Source organism: Papaver somniferum, chromosome 6, assembly GCF_003573695.1.
Source record: "Papaver somniferum cultivar HN1 chromosome 6, ASM357369v1, whole genome shotgun sequence".
NCBI classification, from domain to species: domain Eukaryota; kingdom Viridiplantae; phylum Streptophyta; class Magnoliopsida; order Ranunculales; family Papaveraceae; genus Papaver; species Papaver somniferum.
The window spans coordinates 138,829,632-138,837,157 of record NC_039363.1 but is presented as its reverse complement, the minus strand read 5'-3'; positions in this window follow the sequence as shown (position 1 = coordinate 138,837,157).

The following is a 7,526-nucleotide window of genomic DNA, read 5'->3' as shown; positions in this document are numbered from 1 at the left end:
CCTGTAAATCAAAGAAAAAAGACAAAGTAAAAAGGAACAAATAATAAAAAAAAAATAAACCTAAAAAAAATAAAAATAAATCTATATACAAGTCCGCGTCGGCTGCGCCATTTTGTTGTAGTAGTTTTAATGCGGTAAATAAGAGTTCGTTGCTCGGAATTGTAAAGATTAAAGTTTTCTAAAATAATAAATAAATGATTTTATACAAAAATTTATTAATAGGATGAAGCGACACTAGGACGCAGGATTTCACACTTTTTCATATTCTTGTGGTTTAGTCATTAACTCTAGACAATATAGCTCAAACAAAAGAAGTTGCGACTCTAATTCTTTGCCAAAACTATATTTCATAAAACATTATCTGTAAGTCGTAAGCATGACGCATCAAAAGTAAATTAAACCAAGCATGCGACATCAGACAAAATAACAAATAATTAATAGAAATCATTAAACAAGTAAATCTATACAAAAATTCATATAAAGAATTAATTCATTTACCACAATCGTGAAAAGTTGCTTCCTCCGTTGTCCCAGTGATGGGTTCTAGCTCCGCATATTGGAAACACGCTCAAAAGTTGATTTTATTGCTCAAAGGAGGTGTACAAATGATGAAAAGGAGAAAATAATGAAAATCGGGTGTTTGCAATGTTTTTAATTGTTGCAAACACAGTTACAAAGAACGATACTTGAAAAGTGCTGTAGTATACGGAATACTACGACCCACATCTGCCTGTCGTTTCCACTGTAGCATGAACGACTGCCTCTGTTGGTGCTTTGTTCTTCGTGTTCTCCTTTAATGGCAGCAGCAGAGACAAGCTCTGCAACTTTTTTTTCTCGCTCCTCTCAGCTCTGGCTAGACCCCCAAACTCTTCATAACCTTTCTCTGACTCCTAAGGATGCTATTTATACACAGCAGCTCCCAGAAATCTTCACGCAATCTCGCATTTAATCTTCACAGCACTTCGTATCTTTTCAAATATTTTTTTTTCTGTTTTATGAAGATCGTGTCCCCCAAATCTTCCCTTTCCTTGTACGCGGCTTATTAATCTCTGTTAAAACTTCCCTGACTTGGATATATTCAAATCCTAGGAGAATATCTTCTCTAATTGCGCAAATCTTTTCCAACAGAAACGATATTATTCTCTTCTCTGTTTAAACTTTGATCCTCTCTAACGGATTGTTTAGCCCAGGTTTTTCGATTATAACACTTGCATATGGTCTGTTTAGCTTAACCAGGCTTAGCCCAATCAATTTCGGTGATTGAATCTCTTCAGAAGCCTATCAAAAATCGAAATGAAATATTACCAGTTCTTGCATGCATTTTCCCGCCAAAATAGAGTTTGAAAATTTGAATAAGAAAAGGGTGCCTTTATCAATTTTTCTTTGGTGCCTTTAGCGATTTTTCTGGGGCGTTTTCCGCACTTTCTCGGGGTTCCTTCGGGACATTTCCGGGGTACTTCCGGAACACTTCTGGGGCGCTTCCGATACATCGTCAACGGAGCTCCAAACGCCGCATTTTTAACCAATTTCGCTGCAAAACCTTATTTTTCCAAAAACACCTATAAATAAATAAAACACCATAATGAGTACAAAAACGGGCACTAACAGTATATACAAATGAGATATATTAGACACATAAATGCGTCTATCACACCTATGGGTGAAATGGAGATCAAAGGTGACTAGGAAGATGCAAGGTTATGCAATCTGGCTGAGGTCAGGCTCAATGAAGAAAGATCCGCTGCCCAAAAGCACGAAAGAAAAAGACGAAAGGCGAACACCAAGGAAGTGAAGGACGGAGCCTTCTTAGTACCCGAAGCCACCTCAGTTCCGGAGGCAAGCACCTCCGCCACTATGGGGGCGAACTTCTCCGCCAAATGACAATTACATAAATGCACTCCTCTATGACCGCAGAAGCAAACCTTCTCCCTAGTGGAACCAACAAAGAAAATCAACATCGGCACAGAGAAGGAACCAAAGATGATCAATATCAGAACTTTGCTAGAAGAAGATGAGGAGATACAACTACAAATGCTACTACGAGACTACGCAGATGTCTTTGCATGGTCGATGGAAGACATGCCAGGAATTGATCTGAATTTGGTCTCCCACCATCTTCGACTCAAACCAGAAATGCCACCATTCAAGCAACGTATCCGCAAGGTGGCAGATATCTACCAAGGAGTGGTAGAAAAGGAGTTGCAAAATCTACTAGCAGCAGGATTCATACGAGAAGTCAGCAGGATTCATACGAGAAGTCAAGTATCCCACGTGGATATCCAATATGGTAATCATACCTAAGAATAACAGAGGCATACGAATATGCATCTATTTTAGCAATCTCAACAAAGCCTGCCCCAAGGATAGCTACCCGCTTCCAAACATTGACCAACTGGTCAATGCAACCGAAGGCTACCAAAGATTATCCTTCATGGATGGATACTCCGGTTACAACCAAATTTCCCTTGCATAAGAAGACCAGGAGCATACTGTGTTCTTTACCTCACTAGGCTTGTATTGCTATACAAGGATTCCTTTTGGACTAAAGAACGCGGGGGAAACATACCAGCGATTGGTAGACAAGATCTTCAAGCCATGGATATGCAAGATACTGGAGATCTACGTGGACGATATGCTTGTCAAAAGAAAAGAGGCGAAAAATCACCTGTCATACCTAAGGGAAATATTCGAAGCCATGAGATGCTTCCACATGAAGGTAAACCCGGAGAAATGCAAGTTCGGGGTAACCTCAGGATAATTCCTATGATACTTGGTAAGTAAGCGAGGAATAGAAGTGGACCCCGAAAGGGTCAGAGCAATAATGTAAATGCCATCTCCACAAACACTAAAAGGAGTACAAAAGCTAAATGGAATCTTAGCCTCCATGGGAAGATCCATAGCAAGATCATCGGATAAATGCAAAGCACATTTCGATACACTAAGGAAAGGAAGCAGGTTCATGTGGACCACGGAGTGCGAGCAAGCTTTCCAGAAGATCAAGGAATACTTGGCTTCAGTACCCATCCTACAGAAGCAGGAGCCAGGTGAAATTCTCACCTTGTACTTAGCAGCAACAACTTACGCTGTGAGCGCAGTATTGGTACGACACCATGGACAAGGAGAAAAGCCCATATAATACATCAGCAAGACACTCAGTTAAGCGGAGCGTAACTACACCAAGGTGGAGCAGCTTATATATGCCTTAGTAGTGGCAACACAGAAACTAAGGATATATTTTGACGCACATACCATCTGAGTCTTCACGAAGGCTCAGATAGGTCAAATCCTCGACATCACGGAGAAAATTGGAAGAGTGGAAAAATGGAATTCCATGATCAAACAGTTAGACATCATCTTTGAAACCATGAAGCCTGAAAAATCACAAATCTTAGCAAACTTTCTGGAGGACCCACCTCTCAGCGACGAAGCAGAGATACACGATATCCCAGGAATGGAGGAAGACAAGCAAGATACAGAGAACTTGTTAGAACCTCAGAACTCACGAAGGTGGGAAATATTCGTAGATGGATCCTCCAATGGAGAAGGCGCAGGCATTGGGATTGTAATAACAACTCCTACCGGAGACCGACTCATCTACGCATTCAGGTTAGAATTTGAACAATACACCAATAACATCACAGAATACGAGGCGGTCATACATGGTCTACGCTTGGCACGGGAGATAGGCCTTTCAGATGTTCGTTTGACTAGTGACTCACAGTTGGTCATTAGACAAATCGAGCTCAAATACCAAACTTTAGATCCGGTGCTATCTTCGTATCTAAAGCTAGCTCAGGAGCATGCGTCAAAGATCAGCAACGTAACATTCAGGCACGTCTGTCAAAAGAATAACAAACACGTAGATGCCTTAGCATTCATATCATCAACGCTAAGGGACAGAAGCACCACCGCCGTACAAAGTGGAAAAATATATGAACCTTCAATAGAAGGACCCATCTCAGGAACTGAGGAGGCTTTGGCCGTTCAAACTCGAGCCATGATAGAAGCTGAGAAAGAAAAAGAAGACGAAGAAGTAAGAGAACCAGATAACGAAGCCGAAGAGTCTGACAAAGATCAATCCATGTCAGACGAAGACAACGAATACGAAGCGGAGGATGATTGGAGGATTCCAATTCACCAATACCTAGACAAAGGTACCTTACCAGCAGATGTCAAAGAGGCTCGGAAACTATATAGGAGGTCATTTCTTGGACCTCTGATGCGGTGCCTCTCACGAACCGAAGGAAGGAAAATACTCCACGACATACACAACGGAGATGCCGACAACCATAGCGGAAGAAGGTCCTTGGCGGTCAAAGCCAAAATGCAAGGATACTACTGGCTAAGCATGGAAGAAGACTCAAAGAACGTGGCTAAGCGGTGTGAAAGATGCCAACGGTTTGCCAGGAATATCAAAGAACCAGCAACGGAGCTAAACTCGGTCATCATCCCTTGGACATTTGTCAAATGGGGGGTGGATATTTTCAGACCCTTGATAGAGGGAAGCTCGAAGAGAAAATATCTTATTATGGCTACGGATTATTCACCAAGTGGGTAGAAGTGAAGGCTTTGGAAAGCATTAGGAACACATATGTCTTTAAGTTCCTGTTTGAGCAAATCATATGCAGGTTCGGAATACCATCCGCCATAGTCTCTGACAATGGAAAGCAGCTGCAAGGAAAAAACATCGACATGTTTTTCAATACTTTCAACATCCAGAAAAACAAGTCCACTCCTATATAACCTAAGAGCAATGGACAAGAAGAGGCAACCAAAAAAACAATGGCGATGAACTTGAAGAAAATTCTAGGAGCATTCAAGAAAAGATGGTGTGAACAACTGCACAATGTCCTATGGGCCTAATGAACTACAAGAAGGGCGGCTACGGGAGAAAATCCATTCTTGCTGACCTACGGAGCCGAAGCGGTCATCCCAACGGAGATAATACTTCCAACAACGAAAACAAAGACATGGGAGAAGAATCTAACAACAGACCTAATGTTAGAGAAGCTGGATGATCTCGAAGAAAGACGAGAAGTAGCTTTACAAAAGATGGTGACCTACCAACGAAGGCTAGCGCGCGAATACAACAAACGAGTTATCCCTAGAAACTTTGTGGTCGAAGAATACGTGCTACGTCAGATACCACCATATCAAAGAAAGAAGAGTGGGACAGGGTAGCTCCGACATGGGACGGGCCCTACATCTTACATGACATCGCCGAAAAAGGGTCATATTACCTAAGGACCCTTAAAGGTGAAGTATTGCAACACCCTTGGAATGCAATGTACCTAAAAAAGTACTACCCGTAAGAGAATGGTGATTACTCAGGAGAAGAAAGGAACGGGCCTTAACCCACCATTTTCTATCCCTGATCAAAGGTATTATACACCTTATTAATAAGTGAAAGAATTTTTTTTCTAAAGAATTAGTTTCGGTTAATACAATTGGGTTAGAATAGACACCCTCCGTCAGAATTGACGATGAGACAAGGCAAGACATAACTGCGCATATGTCAATACTCGGATCCTCGGGACGATAATTCCCTTCATGAGGCAGTAAGAAAAAGTAAGATATCCTCTATAGAGATAACTTGACGAAGTAAAGCAGTCTTTGCGCTGAACGCGTAGGGTTACAGGAAAACTATTGCTCACATAGGAGCCTTCACCACCACAGTATCTTCTGGCCACAGGATACTTAGGTAGGACGATGAATGTTCCACCCAAGGTTAAGCATACCTTAGCACCTTGTGACGACTTGAATGTGCGATAAACTAGACACAATACGTCTACAAACAAAATATTTATGCAATAACATAGGTAAAGTAATAATGTTACCAAAATACGACTGACATGTCATAAAAAGTTGCAGATAAAGAAGGTTCAAACCATCACGAAGCAACGTTTCAAGAAAAGGAGACAACACAAGGGCACCTCAGCTGAGGGCATAATACAACAAAGAGTTAAGTTAAGATAAGCTGAATACGACATGATCAAGGGTAAGGAAGACGAGTAAAGACAACTCCTTAAGCTTGGAGCTCGGCTTCCGCAAAGGCAGCATTGATATAATCAATGGCCGAATGCTCAAATTGCACCTTCATCTGAGAGGAATGATCCTCCAGATCCGAAGCCGATTTCTGACGAAGTTTCATCACCTGAGCACTAAGCTGATCGTTATCTTGCTGGAGAGCCTCAACCTTGAACTTAGGAGAAGCATCAAACTGACGAGATATCTCCATTGAGGATATTTGTCCTTCAAGATGGCTAATCTTGGCGTTTGCACCCACCAGCTGCTTCTGGAGACCTGCGGATAAAAAAAGTAAGTAATGAGCAAAGGCAACAAAGGAAACAAAGAATGCTGCCAGAATATAAAGGACCCTAAGATACCTCCTGCATGGCTAAGGGATTCTTCTAAACTATGCTGGGCCTCAGCAAGGTCCACCTCAGCGGCTTCGAGATCTTCTACAAGGGTATCTCGTTCATTCCGAAGATCATCAACATCAATACGGAGCGAAGCATTTTCAGAGGATAAAGCTTGGTAAATATTCTCTAATTATTCAAATCTCTTAACCAAGGATGCATGGGACATGGAAGACGATGCGGAGCCAGCCTCAACAAGTCTACTCTTAAGAGAGCAGACCTCAAAAGACAAAACATTAAGCTCTGCAGTAACCTTAGCCAATGAAGCACAAGCGTCTTCGAAATCTGCATGATACTTCTTGCGGATGATTTCTTGGGCTGAGAGGCATCTCTCAACTAAAGCAATGTCCTCCTTCTTCTTTAAAATGAGACCTTATTTACACTTAAGGGATTCGTCACATTATTTACGAAGAAAAGCCACCTGCTTCACAAGATCCGCGTTATGAGCAGATTCAAGAGAAACCTGGGCCTCGTTATGAACAATCATGTTCATTAATCTGTCAGATTTCTTCTGATAATACCAGACATCGGATTTCAACTTGACTACCTACTCATAGAGATGTCTAATCTCACTAGAGCTACCAACTGGAAGGCGTAGGTTGTCTCAGGACTATGCAACCAAGCAACAATGAAAATAAATCTAAGGAAAAGAAGAAACGAACCTATAGCTTTGGAGGACTCAACAGACATGGAAGAATCAGCAGCTTTACGCCCATCCTCGGAAAATTTAGAAGCATTGTTAGCTCTCTCGAGGGCCAGAAAACAAGCCTCCAAGGATCTTTCAGTCTTTCTCAGATCATCCTCCAAAGAAGATACCTTAGTAGCAGAAGCGGCATCACCAGACGAAGCCTGTTGTGTGCTAACAAGGGCATATTATTGACGAGAGCGCTCCAACAGAGCATTCAAGTGAGTACACTTAGCCCTATAAAAATTAAAAAAGGTACATCCCACATATATTTGTTTGCAAGCCTGCAAACAACGAAGCATAAGAACAGAGGAAGGTTCAAAGCAACACATAAAACAGTCAAGTAAGAAATCACTTATTGAGAACACCGAAAGATGGGGAAGAAAATTAGCATAGGTGTCCATGAAAGCCTCCATCTCTTG